Source organism: Lissotriton vulgaris, chromosome 3_1 (assembly GCF_964263255.1).
Source record: "Lissotriton vulgaris chromosome 3_1, aLisVul1.2, whole genome shotgun sequence".
Lineage (NCBI taxonomy): Eukaryota > Metazoa > Chordata > Amphibia > Caudata > Salamandridae > Lissotriton > Lissotriton vulgaris.
In genome coordinates, this window is record NC_141689.1 from 320,541,533 (window position 1) to 320,561,898 (window position 20,366).

Genomic DNA, 20,366 nt, shown 5'->3' on the forward strand with positions numbered 1-20,366 from the left:
GATAAACAAGAAAGCAGATTTCAACTTTGCATGCAGCCCTAGGAAAGCGCCGCCTAGCACTGTTTTATGAACAATGAGGAACCTGCCCCTCTCAGCCAAAACACGAACCGGGAGCAAGTGAGGGCAATGGGAGCTTAGTCACCATTTTTCAACCGTGCACTCCTCCTTTTAGGAAAGCATGGTTATGAAAAAAATTATTTATAGTAATATTTACTGTTAAGTTGAATCAAAAATAACAAACAAAACAAAGTATTTTTTTATTGTAATTGGCACAGGAATACAAAGAGGATTGGTGGGGGTGGGACAAGGAGGCAGTGCAGTTGCTGCCCTGTGCACCGCTGCTCGCTCCCGCAGCAAAACCTCATGGGAGTGAACCTTTCAGAAGGGGTGGGACATGCACCCACCTTTTGCCATTTGCAGGCTTTGATTCTAAAAAGACACAGGAAAAGCCAAATCCAATGCGTGGGAGGTGTCAGACCCACACAGAATAGATACAATAAGCCTCGCAGAGCTGCGCAGGCGCTCTGTGCTAGGCTCGACCTAAAATGGGAGAAGTGAAAAGGCAAACATTGAACTATTAGAGGAGGGTGGCTTTAGCAACAATATTGGCCCTGTATCCCATCGTTGCCTTCAATGGAGCGCTCAACATTCTAAAATTCTAATATAGCCTTATAGCCCACCGTAGCGGCTATACTGCCCATTAAAGGCCCCGTCCAGCATTAAAGACCCGAGCTCAAGTCAACCGTCTTTAGCAAAGGAGGAGGACTCTAAAGCCCAGCCCAGCTACGGCAGGCTGTAAGGCTATTAGAACATTCTGCCACTAGAGGGCAGAATGTTCTCAATAAATAAAACAAAGGCCTCATGTGCCCAAGTGAGGCCTTTGCTCACAGCTGTTTCTGTGTGACAAACACTGGAATGTTGGCGATCTTGGCTTTTACTAGCCATTATAAGCCCAGATCCACTCTATGTTCGTCAGTGGAGCACTCAACATTCCAATGTTCTAAAATAATTGTCTGAAAGTATGCATATAGGAGCAGTTAATCGTGAATGAAAATCTACGAGACCTGCTGCTCGCAAAGCTATTCACTGTGAGGCGAGATGAGACCTTTGGTCTTCAAGGCGAACATTGGACCTTTGTGTAATCTTTAACCAATGTAAGCAAACAGTGAAACAATCCTCTAAGTGTGGGTCAACCTCTGTTAACGTTCAGTGGTTTCAGTGGGGCTAAGGGCAGAAGAGTAACGGTTTGAACCCTATGCTGTGTTTGCCTAAATAATTGCCTGAATACAACCTAAGAAATCTTTCACTTTCAACAATACATGGTGTATTTGGAAATAGGTTTCAGTGCAACCACCTGCTGGTTAGTGTTGTGTGAGTGTGACAAGTCCTTCATTCTACACACTGCACACTTTCACTTACAAAACTACTGTGAACAAGGCAACGATGACAACTAGTTTCATGTTTGCAGCTGGCAGTTAATGCGATTATCTGCAGAGTAATTCCTCTATTTGTATTGCATAAGGTGCAGACTAGCTGTGCTTCTGAGCTTTAGTCTTATGAATGATAAAAAAACTTCTAAATTATATGTGTATATTTTTTGATAACAATAGTCACTCACGTTCTGTTTTATAAATGCATACATGTGTGCCATAGGTTTGCACCTGCTGCATACTACGGAACCCCACCTGTCTGTGGGTGTCTTTGTGTTTATAATTGCATGTCTGTGTACATTTAGTGCGCTGCATGAAGGTGTATAGCACATGTTTGCAAACGCATTTTTAGGTTACCTGTAAGTGTACACATTGCCTGCGTCCATGGTATTGATGTGTGTGCATATGTGTTGGCTGCATACAAGTGCACACAGCAAAGATCAAGCATGTGTGTGATTGAATACATCTCTACACGTGTCTCAATTCCTCTGTTTTTGATGCACATGTATTTTGTGACTGCATGCATGTATAGACACTGGTGAACATGCATGTGGGTGCGAATGAAAGTGTGCTCTGAATATCCATTTATAAACAAGTGAACCAGAACCCAGCTTACAAGATGAATATTTATATATTTAACCAACCTATATTGCATGTGTGAATTGATGGGCACATGCAAGCCTCTGAGTGATAAACAGGTGCTTTGGTGGTGAATTTGTTTGGATGCTTTTTTTTTAAAGTTATCTTTATTGAGTTTTTTCCAGTGTATATTACCCCCCCCCCCCCCCCCCCCCCCAGGTCATACAGGTTCGGCAAAGAATATTTCACATATAAACACAGAAAAAGTAGAGAATTCGTACATTGTACGATAATGGCTAAGTAAATTAATCAAACAACCAAGAAAACATTTCCCTTCTTTTTGAGGAGATACACATAACATCTAGATAATTTTAGATTTCAAATAATATGCATCTTTAACCATTTAAGTTTTTGTGGTATTTAAATCCCGCAGAATATGGCTTTATGTTACAGAGAATTACTTTGAGATTGGGACCACTGGTGCTGGTGTGAATAAGTGAGTGAGTCTAAACTCACTTGTCCTTCTCCAACAGCAAATTGCATATTAATCACTCCCTGTGTAAGAGTTGATTCCTACCCTGGGCTCTGAACTAGTTGATGTTAGGGCTGATACCTGCAGTGTTTCTAGGTTTGAAAATGTATAATAATATTAATACTGTAATTTGTAAAGCGCGAACAGCTACCTCCTAGGGGGAGTTCAAAAAGCCTTACAACCCTTTATCAGCCTGAGCTTGCATGGGCTCAGGCTTATAACTCAAGTTCAGGGCTTTTAACAACCGGTACGGCCCTCAGCAGTAGACAATAAGACAATATTCATGCACCGTAAGTGATTTTGATATATTTATACCATAGGACACCTACTCCTCTGGCCATTGTTTTATTCCTTGTATGGCTCATTTTGTCAGATACAATCGAACAACTTTCTGTAACGTCACTGCCTCAGTTTAGGGTCTGAGCAAGGAACATCTGTGTAATCTGTTTCCTCTTGGATCCTGGAAAGTCTGTGCAACTGAGCAGGCAATATTGCTGCATGAGGCTATAGAAGTTGATGAGCACTGCTGTCTATGGTAAGTGAGCGTGAGATGTGCAAAACGTTTCGGTTTTTCTCTGCTGCAGTCACCATTTCTTTCCCAAATATTCTCATAGGAAGTGACTAGTGTGGGTGAGTTTGTTGTCACTTCTTTATTCATATAACGTTGGGAAATACGATATGCACCTGGATGCGGATTCACCGATGCCAGCAATGTTCTAACCAGAAACCATCAATTGAGCTTTTGTGCTACTTAGTCATTCGGTGAGTTGTTTGGGAGCATAATCTATTTAATATGTCTGGGTCATTGCTATACCACTCATGGGTTGAATATGCAACACATACTTGTAAACAAAATATTCATAGCATTTACACAGTTTACAGCAAACGTTTGCCACATAATACAGACATTTGTGTGGATCTATATTTTTGTTTTTACATCACCCTTAATAACCATGTACACCATTTTTTTAAGTGTGGACTAACTTGAGTGTTTCACTTCTATCTCAGGATACGCCATTCATTCTACAATATACATTTGTTTCCAGATGAGACTTGTTTTCAATATTTTTATTCCTGAATTTAGAGGTTACCCATAAAAGTACAATAAGAATAAGTCACAGCAAATTCTTTGTGAATTGAGCCAATAGAATTGCTGCCTACAGTGCTGTAGATTCACTTGCTTTGAACACTCCTGTAATTTATTGTTGGGCTTGGATGGTTTCGGGTAGTTTTTCTTTGAAGAAAACGTTTTCGTTTTTGCTTTGAGGAAACTCAGGATGCCTCTCCCTGAAGAAACCAACAATGCAGCAAGATACAAGACTCCTCCTTAGATTGTGATTTTCCACACAGGGGGAGTGTAAGAGTGGGCGTGTGAAGCAGTAGGATACCTGTGGGATGATAGGTGTGAGGAAATCTCTTCGTTTTACATGATCCCCGTCATTTCCTGGGTTTGAAAGTTCGTATTTGATGTTCATGCACATTGAATTTTGATTGGTGATTGATTGGTGATTTTGATTGATTTTGATTGATTAATACCAGAGGGCACCTACCCCTCTGGCTGTTGTTTTATGACTTGTGCGAGGTATTTTGTCAGACACAATCGAACACCATTCTGTAATGTCACTGCCTCCGTGTAGTGTTTGAGTATATAAGATTTGTGTAATCTGTATGATCTTGAATCCTGCAATGTTTCTGTAACTGAGCTAGTAATGTTGCTGCATGAGACTGCAGGAGTTGTTTAGCTTTGCCGTCTATGGCAAGTGAGTGTGACATGTGCAAAACTTCATTTTTATTGTGCTGCAATCACCATTTGTCACTTGTTATTTACCCAACAATTTTCATAGGGAAATCCCTCCTTAAAAAGGCGGCTTTGCACGTCATTCACATGTGCAGTATCAAGGCAGGAATTTATGTATCACAACTTTAAAGGTTCAGCAGCTACTACTGCTATTGAAGGTGTCACCTGAAAACAGATAGTAGCTCATTAAAAGATGAAGTCAAATCAGATGACGTATAGATTGCTCTTTTTAAGTAAACTTTAAATCTTCAACTTTATGGAATATGCACTCACAGCTACCAATCACTGTTTAATTTTGTAATCATTCCTGGTTAGGATGTACAAAATGTCACCTTATTCCAATCAAGTAAATTTTGTAGGACCTTCCGATGATTCAGCACTGAATTGGTTGATGGATGTGAGATGCATTTGGCAGTAAATTTCTTCAGCTATAGGCAGTTGATTCTGTGATGGCCAGTTCTTTGGTATGTTCTTCAAGGATGCCCTAGTGCATCCGGATCCAATGTTGTATCCTTCCTTGAGCAGCTGGATGCAACTATCAAGGGCAAGTCTGAACCTGATGGTGGTAAAAAGCAATCAAAGCGTGAGGTAGAGTGTGTGTTCATGGCACACTGAGGGCTTCAGGGGGAGGTCTCATGAGTTACCTTGAATCTTAAATCTCTTCTTCAATGAAAAACAATTAGTAACAATTCTAACCCAATAGTAGATGGCAGGAGAGTGCAACGTTTATGATCTCAAGCTACAAAGGTTGCAAACTTCTAGTTTACAAAACATTCTCCCTCCTTTACCTGAGGGTGCATCAGAAAAGTATGCAAGAGAAAAGAAAATAGTCAGCAAGATGTAGGACCGTGCAATGTCATTTATCATAGTAGATCTGCTGATTAGATGGACACCGTATGGAATTTTCCTACCTGTGTAATGACAAATTTAAAGAAAATCACCTAAACTGTAACTGGGCAAATCAAGAGCAATTTCTTTTTTTCATTGATCTGTATCATAAAAATACTGATGACATACCTATATACGATACTTCCACATATTCGGGATCAGACGTCGTACTCCCCAGCTAGTTGGTTGCATTCACAATGATAATATACATAGTCCTGATTAACGTGTGATTTTTATCAAAAAACATGAGTTGGGACCAGAGATTATGTAGTCTGGACATTCAGAGTAAGTGTTTGTTCTAAAGTAAAAAGAACAGAATAAAAGAGAGTGAATATATTTGAAGTGGTGGATTCACCAACACAGTGTTTGCCCTCTATCTACATTAATGAGTTTACATAACATTTGTAATTGGCTTATTAATTTACCATAGCATATCATTCTTGCAAAGTCGTTTTCTTTTCCAGCTCCCCTGGTATGTACTACACATATTTCTCAAACCTTTCTCTGAAAGAGGACATTCAAGTGATACATCAGGAAGGGCTAAAGTCCTCTCATAGTAAATGGATGTCCAAAGAAGGTTTATTAGTGCCAGTTCCATTACAGCATACCAGGATATCCACCTAGGAAAAAGTTAAATAAATCTGAATAGGACTTGATTAACTTTGTTAGTGTGAGCCATGGCAGAAAGTCGACTCTCCACCACTTTCACAGTGCGAGTGTCAATCTAAAGCACTCGCCCACACTAGAAAAGAAAATGTTTCTGGCCTTAACACCAGAAACATTTTCCTTCGGGAAAATGATTTTTGGACATGATCTGCACTGCAAGGGAAGTGGGAGACCGTTTTGGGAAAGGGAGTTCAACAGGTCCCCTGATAAAAACATTACCCCACTTGAGTGGCTGGGTCCATATGCCACGCGAAGACCATATAGACTTTGCAAGGTCCTTGTTTTGATCGGTTCCTTTCACGGGCAATAAGCCCAACCACATAAGTGTGATATCATTTGTTTTGGAAGACATGTGTGAATACTGGGTGGTAGGAATTTTGTTTATCACAGCTTTCAGAACTTTCTTTTACAGAAATGTGAGGGTAATGTCTGTTTTTAGCAAAGGTTTGAGTGTACAAGGCTTTCAGGGTATGAAAATATCATGGGATTCACATGAGTCACATCACCCTGCACTCCCCTAAGTTTCTAGTTTTCAGAAATGTTCGCGTGTGATAGGTTTTTCTGGGTGGTGGCCAAGCTATAGTTCAAATTCCAAAGCTACCGGCATCGTGAAAAAGGTTGGTTTTGATTATTGACACAGGATGTCTCCACATCTTGTTTTGTCGACTTTTGTGTTAGGGTGCAAACCAGCCACACAAGTAAGGTAATGTTTTTTTCTGGAGATGTGTTGGAATACTGGGTGGTAGGACATTTGTGGATCCATACAGCTTCTGGAATGTTTACTAACAGAAATGTAAGGAAAATGCATGTTTTAACTACTTAACTGCGCAGATCGTTCCACGCTAGTGCGGAACATTCTATTGAGCGGGCGGGGCCACGCCTGCCAACGGACGTGCGAAGCACTACAAAGGTTGTGCACGCGACGGCCGTTGGCCATCAGAAGCAGCAATGAGGTTAACCAAAGTTTTAGATTTGCAAGACCTTCCTAATCCAAAAACATGTAATGGGATCTGCATTAATCACACTAACCTGGACTCTCTTGGGTTTGGTAGGGTTATTCAACGACACAAATTGGAACAAACACATTGATTTTGCTGGGTGATGTTATGTGTCCAGGTTGTGTTTTGTACTACGGTTGCTATGCCAAGCCACACAAGTGGGGTGCTTTTTTATTAGGAGAACAATGAATAGTAAAGCATTTGTTTTCACCCATTACATTTCTCTCTAATTTTTGCGTCCAAATGTAAGCAGGGGTGCTAGAAATAGCAAATTTTTCAAAATGCCCTCTGAATCACAATAGTATGAGTATCCCCAATTTCAGAGTTTGTAATCACTAATAACAACTGTTCCTAAACTCAGCATCTTGGGCACTTTTCAGAAATACCCATGAAACCTATTTTTCATTCATTAGAGTTTATCATTTGAATTGCTTCACTGTTGGTTCGTAATGAAAATTCATTATAAGGTGCAGATCAGTTGTTGGCTCTAGATATTGCATGTTTTTGGAGAGCCTACAAACCCTACATATGGTTATTACCATAACAGTCTAACAGACAAAACGATAAAATGCATTTGCAAATTGGCCATCGTGACAAAACATTATAGACGAAAACATTGTCACCAATGGGTATTTTTCTAAATTATTTTATTTTTTTAATTTCCACAATAAATTTCATTGCGAAAATCTTAAGGGATCTATTTTCCACTACAAACGGAGAATAGGCGGAATCACAAACATTAGGAAAATGGACTAACATTTAAAAAAATGCAAAACCTGTGGTGAAACAGTAGTTTGTTTTTTTAAACTCTGCATTTTCCTAAAAGCTGTATAGATGATGATCCTAACACAACATAGTTTTCGTTAGTACCGTTTTTAGAAGAATAAAACACTTTCTTGTGCAGCCCACAAAAAGAAAAAACAAGAAGATTAGCTATATTTGGGCTATTTTCTCAGTGTCCTTCAGAGGAATCCAAATACCTTGGGTACCGTACAGTCCACAGGATGTTAGTAAAAAAGGACGCAAATTTGGCATGGACAACATTTGTGGGGAGAATAAAGCTATGAAGCTGTAAGTGCAAAGTATGCTAAATATAAAAAAGGGCCCAGCACTGGGGGAAAAAAGCCTCAGTGGCTAACGGATTAATTGCAGTGATTATCCTGAAAATCTGGCATTGATTGGTCTCTCATGGAACAATGCTGGATGCCGCTTTGCTTGGGACTCACTGGAATACTGTGCAGAGACTGAAGAAATCAAGGAACATATGCTAGACAGTATAAGGAATGGAAGTCGTTAGCTACCCCCTCTCCAAATAGTTACATCTTCTACTCTCTACCCCTCCAAGCAGGTGTAAATCCGCTAGCACTGGTCCAACACTGAGACACAAAGATATGAAAAATGATTACAAAAATACCTGCTTTATGAATTAAATGCATGTGAAGATGGATGTCCGCAATGGAAGCTACAGATGTCCAATTACCAATATCCTGTAAAGATGAATGCCCCCAATGGAAGCTAAAAATGTCGAATTACCAACATTCTTTGTCCCTTAAGTGCTCCTACAGCTTTTATTTGTAGACCCACTGCTGTACATAGCGATGAGAAAATCATTTTGTGGTTGGCTAATGACTGCCTTTACAAAAGTTAAAGGCAGGCAAGTTGTTTGTAGGTACATTTTATCTGCGTTCTGCGTTTCACCCTTAGATGTAGGTAAGTATTAGGTTTGACATTTCCCCCTAATTATAACCACTTTATTATAGTAGTAGTAGGTAGGGTAAAAATATTTATACGTTTCTATACATTTTAAGAAAAGAGTACAGAGTACCATGGTACTACCTCAGGAGCACTGTGGTAATACAAATAAATATAAAAGAAAATAAATGGTAACAAATTAAAAATACATTCAGTGCCTTATAGTTTACAAATACATCGCATTACAATGTACCTTCCATTTTAAAATATTTAAATCTTCACTAAAAAGTCTACAGTACAGCAGTAATACCAACATATTACCACGTAACTTAAAATGTTTGTTTTAAAAAATTTGCAGTTCTCCTTAAACTGTAAAAATATATATTATTTATTGATTGAAGTAAAAGTGTCGCTACATGGTTCACAACATTGAATTCATGTCATTACAATAGGATTTGCTGCAATAGATATAAATGAATCAGACTTATGCATAAAAATAAAAATCTCAAGACGGTACAAATGAATCATAGAAAGCAATGGGATAACAAATATTCTATGAACGTTTGGGGTATTCAAGGAGGTTTTAGAACTTCTTGCTGAGATGGTAGTAGCTGGGAATATTGTCTGGCACATGTGTCAAGATACGTTGTAGTAGGTGACCACAAGTCCAGACGTTTCATTGCCATATGTATAGGGTATACAAAGGAGGTGTCTAACCTGTGATTATGGCAAACCGTACACCACCATGCCTTATAAGAGATTTTAGTGAAGCCCTTCCAGTTTACAGTGATTTGCTGAAATGCAACCGCTAATAACAAATCAATAATTTTAACATTACATGTAACATTCTCCCAACAAGGTGAAAGACTTCCTAAGAAAACATGAGTATAAGAAAAAGAGAATTTAGTTCCAAAAATGAGATTATTTTGAGACCCTACTTGTTAGCAAAAATGATGCACCAATGGACACGAAAATAACATATGAAATAAATCAGCATTTGATGAGGAGCATGTCCAACAAGCATCTGGTACAGTCACAAATCTTTTACTCAAAGCATTTGATGTAAATAAAAGTCTAATGTAAAAAAAAACTGCGTTTGTGTTATGTTAGCTACCCTGGATGATTTACGTATTTTGGTCCATAAGTTATTCCATAAAGATAATGGCCAAGATAACATAAAATCTTGTTTCCATGCCTCTTCTATCTTGAATTTTTGCCTGACAATGTCTTTACCTTGTAAATAACTATGTATCGTGGAACCTTTGGGTGTAGTTTTTAACAGAGTGTGAAGTTGAGGGAAGGGATCCGATACGATGGAAGCAGTAGGTTCAGTAGATACTTGGTTGTATTTATCCATCACAGCTTTCTTAAATAGACTATATTTATGAATCAATGAGGCAGGCAGGTTGAATAATTGACCAAGTGAGGAAAAAGTCAGAAAATCCAACAGTGAGAATAACTGTTGAACCCATATTAAGCCTTTCTGTCACCAAGTCTTCCAATAAAATGGTTTGTTACGCATAGTCAAATTTTTGTTATGTCAAATTGTTGAATTGAAGAAGGAATCTGTAGTGTTATGAGTAGGAGGGACTGCGTGTTCCAGGAGTTTAGAAGTTAATTTGATTATGGGAGTGGATGAGGCCTGTGGTATGCGTGTGAAAGGAAGGTATTCGTAAAAGGAGAAAGGGGATAAAAAGAAAGTTCATTTGTGGTCCATAAAGGACAGTCCTCTGTGGATTCGAGCAGCCAAAGCGAAGCTTGTTTCAAAAGGAATGCTTTTTGATACGCAAAAAAGTTAGGAAAGCTAACCCCACCCTCTGTCTTAGGACGAGATAACCTAAATAGAGACATTCGGGACTTCTTATTGTTCCATAAAAAGGAAGAAAGGGTGGAATTGATCTTCTTAAAATTTTTAGTATGAATAGGAATCAGGATAGTAGAAATGGTATAGGATTATAGGCAACAGCATCATCTTTATGGTATCTAAGCGACCCCATCAGGATAAATATAGGAGATGCCATTTAGTGGCTAAGTCCGAAATCTTTTGTATGCACTTGTTCATGCATAATGCTACTGTGTCTGATAATGAGGGAGTAACATGTAATCCTAGATATTTAATGTGGTTAGGGCTCCAAGTAAAATTGGAATCACGAAAATCCAACTTAACAGTATACTTATTTAAGGGTAAAATCTCACGTTTATCATTATTTAATTTGTAACCAGAGATATTAGAGTAAGCTTGCACTTCCGCTAAGAAGGCAGGGATTGAGTCACTTGGTTTGGACATGAACAACAAAATATTATCAGCATAAGCTGCAAGTTTAATGTGGGAATTAATTGTTTGAAAACTATGTAGGTTTTTGGTTTTGGCGTAATTTAGAGAGAAAAGGTTCCAAAGCTAAATTAAAAAGGAAGGGGGAATGAGGGCAGCCCAGACGTACTCCTCTCCTTAAATTCAAGAATGGAGAAACCAAACCATTGGCTCAAACAGCAGCATGTGGGTTAGAATAGAGAAGCTAAATTAGGGAGCTAAATTTGGTACCAAAACCAAACCATTTAAGAGTGTAAAACAAATAAGTCTGTTCCAATCTGTCAAACGCCTTTCCGGCATCTAATACTATCGCCGCATGGGGTTGTTCCTGATGTGAAGATTTGGATAAAACGTTAAACAGAAGTCGTGTATTAGCAGTTAGGAATCTGCCTTGACGAATCCAGATTGCTCCTTACCCAAAAGATCAGGTAAGAGGCACCTAAACGTATTGCTAATGCTTTGGAAATTCTTTTATAGTCGATGTTAACCAAAGATATAGGCCTGTAATTTTTACAATATTTAGAATCTTTACCTTCTTTAGGGATTAGGCAAATGTGTGCTTCTGAGAAGGTGCCCAAGGAACCCCCTAATGAGCTAAAGGAATTAATTAGGGAATGTAATTTAGGCATAACGAGCTTAGAAAAACATTGATAAAATTCTACCACGAAACCATCCGGTCCCGGAGCCTTGTCTTTTTTAAGATGTTGAAGAGCTTTTAATAGTTCTTTGTGCGTCATGTTTAATTCCAAGGAAGAGAAGTCTGGCAAAGGATGTTGAGGTTTTTAGATATTAGGAAAAAAGTGCATTAGAGAGTGGTCAGAGGGTTGCGTTTCGGAAGTGTATAGTGATTTGTAAAAGAGAGAGAATTCATTTAAAATGTCAGTATCTTTACATTTTAGATCTGATTGATCATCATAAATAGATTCAATGTTTAGTTTGTTGTGTTTGGCTTTTAAATAATTGGCCAGTATTTTCCCTGCTTTATTTTTACACCCATAAAATTTGCACCAGACTTTAACAAATATAATGAGGCATCCTCCGTTGCTTTCCTAATAAATTGCATTTTGGCATTTATGAGAGCTGTAAGACAGTCTTTCGATTGCGAACTATAATAAGAATGCTCCAATCTTTTACTATTCTGAAGGAGGTCCTTAGTAAATATGCGGGAATTTTTTTGTTTCTTTGCAACAAAGCAAATTATAAAATCTCTCGCTGAGGCTTTAAAAGCATTCCATAAAGTGGAAAACGGCATGGAATGGGTCTGATTAATCTAAAAAAACTCATCGGAAAAAATAATAAAGGAAGCAGTGAACTTTGGATCTAAGAGGAGTGAATTATTAAAACGCCACCTTCTGTGACCTGTGGCTTTAGGTAGGATGTCAAGGCCAATTGAAACCGGGGCATTGTCTGGCAATAAGATGGGACCAATCTCTGCACTTGTAAGAGTTTGTGAGACGTTGTGAGAAACAAATATGTAGTCAATTCTTGATTGGGTTTGATGGGCTGGAGACTAAAAAGTGTACTCTCTAGTGGTTGGATTACAAAGACGACAAACATCCAGGAGTTTATGTTGAGTGATAGCGTGAACAAAAGACTTGTGTGGTTTATTGGGAACGAAAGAGACTCTAGAATTCCTATCAATTAACGGTTCAAAAGTCTGATTACAATCCCCAGCTAAAATAAAATTGTCTTCCATGCATTGAGTGATCGGCCTGGCCAATGTGGGCCAAAAAGAAGACTCGCCACATGTAAGAGCATACATGTTTAGAAGAGAGACTGGAACGCCTTTCAAGGACAATCTAACATTCAGCCATCTTCCATCAACATCTGATTGCTGGGACAAAAGTGAAAACAAAAGCTATTTACGACTAAGTACTACTACTCTGTTTCGTTTGCCATCACCTGGGGAGAGGAAAACTACCCCCACCCAACTTTTTTTTAACTTTAATGATTCTGCATCCGAAAGATGAGTTTCTTACAAGAATGCAATATCAACATCTAGTTTAGCTAAGTGAGACAGGATTCTTTGTCTTTTGATGCGAGAATTTAATCCCTTACCGTTCCATGTGATCAATTTTAATTGACATAAGTAATTAAAAGCATAAAGAACCAAAAATGCGAAGCAAAAGTCCGATTCATCACAACAGCAATATATAATGTTAAAGAGTGAAAGAAAGAAAAAAGTTATTGATTCAGTGATAGAATAAAGAAAAGCAAATCGTTCAAATGGCCAAGTCGAAGAGTAATAGTCGAGTGCAAAGATAAGAAAAGAGGAAAACCAGGTAAATAGATAGTGAAACAGTGAAGAAGTAGTAGGATTTGTAGTTGTAATGACAGAAACAGTGACAAAAACGGAAAAACAAGGAAAAGTGAAAAAACAAGAGGCGACTGCAAAGGAGAGAGTGCGAACCAATGTGACAAGACAAAAGACAGAAAACACAACAATCAACATATCTAGAAAAATGCAGGAAGGTAACATACCTAAAAAAAGTAGACTCTGGGATACACGGGAGGGGGGACGGAACCACATGGGAGTGGCGACACAAACGGGATCAGCCAGTCGAGAATCAAGGAGAGACCATGATATAGGGGAAATAAATCTGTGAGGGCGACAAATAACAAGGATTAGGATAAGTATTAGAACATACAAGTGGAACATATAATGGAGCAATCAATAGCTGGAACAAACCAATCATAACATTGGAGAACTTGACACAAAGTGGAACTCTATGAGAACAACATGTATATCAAAAACTATAGCATTTTTTTTTATTAAGTAACAGGATACTATAGAAGAGAAAGCAAAATCTGAGCAATCCATGAAGGAAATGGCAATCAATCAAGTGTTAAATGAAGAAGAGGACCCAGAGGAATCCATACTATCTGTTTTGCAAGAGTTTATGAAGCTTTGAAGATGTGTCGGATCTTCGTACGTCTTTGTTCTGTAGTTGTATGTAACTTTGAATAGACATGGATGGAACGTAGATCAGCTCTCATGTTACGTTACGTTACGTTAAGATTATTTATACCGCGCACTTTCACCAACGGTTTCATGGCGCTCTTTGACAGGTGCAGTGATCAAGGGTTAGGGGGGTTATTCATAGGCAGATTGAAAGAGCAGGGTTTTTAGTAATCTACGAAAGCAGTCATAGTTGGAGCAAAGACGAAGTGAAGGTGGCAGGAAGTTCCAAGTGGAGGGGGCCAAGACAGAGAAACTCAAACCACTGTGCTTCTTACGTTTGAATTTGGGGACCACTAGGAGGTTGAGAGATGCTGAGCGAAGAGCTCTAAGGGGAATGTGGCGAGTCAAGATGGAAGAGACGAACGCAGGGGCTTCATCAGAGAGGGCCTTGAAAACTGAGCATGCCAGCTTGAAGGTGCAGCATTTGAAAACAGGGAGCCAATGCAGACTGCGGAGGAGGGGGGTGACATGCTGGTGTTTAGGCTGGCGGAAAATCAGGCGGGCAGCCTGATTCTGCACCAGCTGCAGTCGATGGAGGTGGCATGCAGGAATCCCCACGTACAATATGTTGGCATAGTCTAGCCTAGAGGTAATGAGAGCGATGATAACTTGAATCAGGACATCTCTGGTGAGAAACCTGCTGATTTTGCGAATCCGCCTAAGCTGGAAAAAGCAGGAGGAGGTGACAGAGTTAATTTGTGGTCTCATTGAGAGGTCATCAGAGATAATCACCCCCAGACTTTTCACTGTGCTCACTGGAGTGGGTGCCTTCCCCAGGGATATTGGCCAGAAGGTGGAATTCCATGGATGATTGGGAGCCCCCACAAGTACAAGCTCAGTTTTAGTGGGGTTCAACTTTAGTTGGCTGTGATACATCCACTCTGCGATGGTCATCATAATCGACTGAAAATTAAGATGGGAGGAAGGGAGGGAGTTGATGGGAAAAATTAACTGGAGGTCGTCCGCGTAATTAAAGATTGTGACCGGGGAGTTGCGGAGGGAAGCTAAGAGGGGTTGCAAATACAAGTTAAATAGAAGGGGGGATAGTGCAGAGCCCTGTGGGACACCGCAGGTGAGGGAGGTGTAGGGTGCAGAAAAGGTGGAGAGGTGAACAGATTGTGATCGCTGGTCAAGGAATGATCTGAGCCAGTCAAGGGCCACCCCCTGGATGCCGGCATTGTGGACACGGTCGATCAAAATGGTATGATCGACCGTGTCGAATGCCGCCGAGAGGTCTAGTAGGACAAGGGCCTGAGAGATGTTTTTGTCTGCACCTTTCCTAAGGGTGTCCATGACTGCTACTATGACCGCCTCGGTGGAGTGAAGGGGTCTAAATCCAGCTTGTTGGGGGTCCAAAAAGGAGGATTTCTCTATGAAGGAGCTCAGACAACGGGTGACATAGGTCTCCAGAATCTTGCCTAGGTAGGGGGGGAGGGAGATGGGTCGGTAGTTGCTTAGAATTGTGGGGTCCGCGTTAGGTTTTTTTAGGATGGGTAAAACGGCTGCTTGCTTAAAAGAGCGAGGGACCTCCCCAGTAGCCAAAGAATTATTGAGTAATGCAAGAGGTGGGTCTGGACACACAAGGAAGGCTTCTCTCAGGATCTGCGGGGGGCAGCAGTCATTAGGAGAACCCGAGCTGACTTTGAGAAGAAGAGAGGAAAAATCTTGTAGGGAGATAGGAGGAAACTCCGTCAGGATACTGGTGTTACTGGGAGGAAGGGGAGGGGGAGTAGGGGACGCGGGGGTAGGGATGTTGTTTTTTATAGTTTAAATTTTCTCAATAAAGTAGGAGTTTAACGAGTCGCACAGGGTTTGGGTAGGCTGGGGTTGGAGGGTAACCCTGTCAGGTAGAGAAAGCTTGTTGACAATAGAGAAAATCTCCTTGGATTTGTTGTTTGAGTCCATTATTTTTTGAGAAAAGTAGGCCGTCTTGGCTATCAAAATCGATTTTTTATAAGACTTTAAGGAGTCAGTGTAAACGAGTTTTAGCTGTGGGTCGTAGTTGCGGCGCCAACGGCGTTCAGCTTGCCGCAAGGCAAGTTTGTCTGCTTTAAGTTGGTCCGTGAACCACCGTTGTGCGTCGTGAGGGCGCTTAGCGTTGATCTTTTTGAAAGGAGCAACTTTATTACTAGCCTGGCGTAGCCAATCATCTAGATGGTCCGCCTGGTCTCCTAGTGAGTTGGATGAATTGGGTGCAATGGAGGCCAGTAGATCATGGAACTCAGGTAGATTAGCCCTTTTCCAGTTACGAGCCACGAGATTCTTAGCACGGGGGGAGGGCGCATAGTGTGTAGATGAAGTTGAAAGGAGATGGAGCAATGATCGGACCAAGCGCAGGGGAGGACATCGGGAGGTGAGATGTCGAGATTGGACGTCCAGACTTGGTAAAGGATGTGCCCTTTATGATGGGGGGGGGTGTGAACATGCTGGGAGAAGTTCATGCTAGTTAGAAGGTCTGTAAATTCCGCAGAAGACTGGCTTTCATGGGCGGAAGATGGCCAATAGGTAAAGTCGCCAATCACCAAGATGTTGGCGTGATTGATCGCGAGTTGAGCGATAGAGTCGCTGAAGAGTTGGGGAAAGAGGGGCATATAGTCGGGGGTCTGTAGACGATAGCACAGATAAAAGACGACTTAGCAGAAGTACATTTTAGAGCTAAGCATTCAATTTTAGGAATAGGAGTCATAGTGACCTCAGAGAAAGAATGTTCAGAGCGGATGATAGCCGCCACCCCACCACCAGTCTTCCCAGCGGGCCGGTTGGCTTGCATAATGTAGTATCCCGTAGGGATTGCTGCAAGAATGTCAGGGGCTGAGTCTTCAGTGATCCAGGTTTCAGCTAGGAGAAGGATATCAATGGTGCTTTGATGCAACAGTTGGAAAATCTCAAGCTGGTGGCGGATAAGGGAACGGGTATTGAGATAATAAATGCGTAAAGAGGCGGAAATGGGCAGCGATATAGGGGGGAAGTCGTGAAGGGATTCTAGTGGCAGAAAATCAGAAGGGACAAGAATGCCACATTCCTGTGCCGCTCTGATGGCGCGGGCGGGAATAGGCCCTGAGGATTTCAGTCTCAGGAGTTCGGAGGAGGAGTAGGAAAATAAATGGGCATTACGACAAGGCCCTGGGCCTGGTCGGCCGCGGACGGGCGCAGACGGGCTTGACTGGTGCGCGACTTCGGCGCAAAGTCGGCGCTCCCGCTGCGCTTGTCCGCTGCGCTTCCTCCATACCGCCATTAAGTACTAATGGTGAGGGAGCACTAGACCGCTAACCTGCGGGGTTTCCGTGCAGGGCGGAAGTGGTGTAGCTAACAGGAAGTGACGCTCCTCAATCTGACCCTCCGCAGCAAACGGCACAGAGCCGGGGCGGAACGGGGCCAAGAGCGAGTTAAAGTGCAGGTGAGAGGAATAGTGTTGAGGAAGGCCTTGAGCCTGTTAGCTGTAGATCTAACATAATCTTGTGCGAAAAATGAAGAAGAGCCTGACCATGTAATTCTTGAAGAAGCTCTGACCGCTGAGAGCACTTTCAACAGATCTGTGTATTCCAAGAAGTATAAGATGACTCCTCTTGGCCTCTGTGAAATAATTTCCTTGAGCAGTAGTTCCGGAGATTCAGGCGAGACTGACTTAGGTGGTGAGGGAGGATCTTTTTTAAGCCGCTTAGTAACAGATTTCCCAGGAGTACCAGAATAAGGCACCATAGTTGTAGTTGAGTGCTGAGACATGGGTAAAAGAGAATCTTCAAATTTAGAAAACTCAGTGAAAATTTGTGAATTTTTCAAAAATATATGTTTCTTGGATGAAGAGGAATGAATAGCCTTTTTTCTGCTCTCTTAACGCTGACCAAACACTCCCTCTTCCGAACAACAGTGCGGAAGTGGAGAAAAGTTGTTTCTAAGAGATCTCAGTGAGGATCGCAAAATGGCTTCCAGATACTATTTTTACTGATCCCTCAATAGTCTTTTGTCAACGATGGAGAACATCACACCTCAATGTTCTGAGAAAAAAACGTGTCATATCTAGATGCTGAGATGAGCTGGTAGCGCCTAAAATCAACCAGTGTAAGTATAGATCTCCACTTCGCGTTTACATCTATGCAACAGTATGAAGGTAAATGAAAATATTCTCTGTAAAGGTTCACTGTGGGTCGCAAAATGGCCGCCAATCACATTCTCCAGAGAACTTCCAGTAATCTATTAAACAACATGTTGTGACATCATATCCCCATGTTCTGAAGAGGAATCATGTGCTCTTTAGACGTTGAGGTATACTGGTAGCATGAAAAAGTAATATATAAAAACAATTGGCTCCTATTATGCAAAATTTGCGCTTGCAGTAAAATTCAAAATGGGGGAAGCGAAAATGCGCGTCCGAGTAGAGGCTGAGTTTATAAATTAAAAGTACTTGCGGTAATTTCGTCAGTTACCAACCGGTATTTGGAAAATGAGATGTAGGAGTCAAAATATTACCGAATCGGTAAATACAGGCCGGTATTTACCGATTCGGAGTTTACTGAATCCTTATTTACCGAATTCTTAATTTCCGAATCGGAAATTTGCCATCACCTGGGAAGAAGAAAACTACCCCCACCCAACCTTTTTTTAACTTTAATGATTCGGCATCCGAAAGATGAGTTTCTTGCAAGAATGCAATATCAACATCGAGTTTAGCTAAGTGAGACAGGATTCTTTGTCTTTTGATGCGAGAATTTAATCCCTTACCGTTCCATGTGATCAATTTTAATTGACATAAGTAATTAAAAGCATAAAGAACTAAAAATGCGAAGCAAAAGTCCAATTCATCACAACAGCAATATATAATGTGAAAGAGTGAAAGAAAGAAAAAAATGATTGATTCAGTGATAGAATAAAGAAAAGCAAATCGTTCAAATGGCCAAGTCGAAGAGTAATAGTCGAGTGCACAGATAAGAAAAGAGGAAAACCAGGTAAATAGATAGTGAAACAGTAAAGAAGTAGTAGGATTTGTAGTTGTAATGACAGAAATAGTGACAAAAATGGAAAAACAAGGAAAAGTGAAAAAAACAAGAGGCGACTGCAAAGGAGAGAGTGCGAACCAATATGACAAGACAAAAGACAGAAAACACAACAATCAACATATCTTGAAAAATGCAGGAAGGTAACATACCTAAAAAAAGTAGACTCTGGGATACACGGGAGGGGGGACGGAACCACATGGGAGCGGCGACACAAACTGGATCAGCCAGTCGGGAATCAAGGAGAGACCATGATATAGGGGAAATAAATCTGTGAGGGCGACAAATAACAAGGATTAGGATAAGTATTTGAACATACAAGTGGAAGATATAATGGAGCAATCAATAGCTGGAAAAAAACAATCATAACATTGGAGAACTTGACACAAAGTGGAACTCTAGGAGAACAACAAGTATATCAAAAACTATAGATTTTTTTTATTAAGTAACAGGATACTATAGAAGAGAAAGCAAAATCTGAGCAATCCATGAAGGAAATGGCAATCAATCAAGTGTTAAATGAAGAAAAGGACCCAGAGGAATCCATACTATCAGTTTTGCAAGAGTTTATGAAGCTTTGAAGATGTGTCGGATCTTCGTACGTCTTTGTTCTATAGTTGTATGTAACTTTGAATAGACACAGATGGAATGTAGATCAGCTCTCATGTTGAGGAAGGCCTTGAGCCTGTTAGCTGTAGATCTAACATAATATTGTGCGAAAAATGAAGAAGAGCCTGACCATGTAATTCTTGGAGAAGCTCTGACCGCTGAGAGCACTTTCAACAGATCTGTGTATTCCAAGAAGTATAAGATGACTCCTCTTGGCCTTTGTGAAGGAGTGGTGTGAGATGGAGCACGTGAGCTTGTTGAATGCTACGAATAGTTCCTTCTGACATGTGAAGTAATTTAGGGAGAAATGATTCAAAGAAAGTGAGTGGATATGATCCTTCGAGTCCTTCTTCCAGGCCGTAGATATGCAGGTTATTCTGTCTGTTACAATTTTTGAGATCCTCTACCTGTTTCTGAAGTGTAGAAACTTGAGAATGTAAATGAGAAACATTTACACATGTCTCTTTTATGGAAGAAATGGTATTCTTGACTGCAGAGACCCTCGCGTCTAGTTGAAACCAATTATCTGTTAAGATTTGTAGTTTAGTGTTAGTCTCTTCCATAAAGGGGCAAAGGGCCCTAATTTCCTTTAGCAGTAGTTCCGGAGATACAGGCGAGACTGACTTAGGTGGTGAGGGAGGATCTTTTTTAAGCAGCTTAGTAACAGATTTCCCAGGAGTACCAGAAGAAGCCACCATAGTTGTAGTTGAGTGCTGAGACATGGATAAAAGAGAATCTTCAAATTTAGAAAACTCAGTGAAAATTTGTGAATTTTTCAAAAATATATGTTTCTTGGATAAAGAGGAATGAATAGCCTTTGTTCTGCTCTTTTAACGCTGTCCAAACACTCCCTCTTCCGAACAACAGTGCGGAAATGGAGAAAAGTTATTTCTAAGAGATCTCACTGAGC

The 20,366-nt window shown here is 40.5% G+C and overlaps 1 pseudogene; it reads right to left on the bottom strand.

Annotated features, from left to right (window-relative positions):
- LOC147726393 (prolactin receptor-like) overlaps positions 1 to 20,366 on the bottom strand; it is a 121,011-nt pseudogene that overhangs the window by 51,366 nt on the left and 49,279 nt on the right.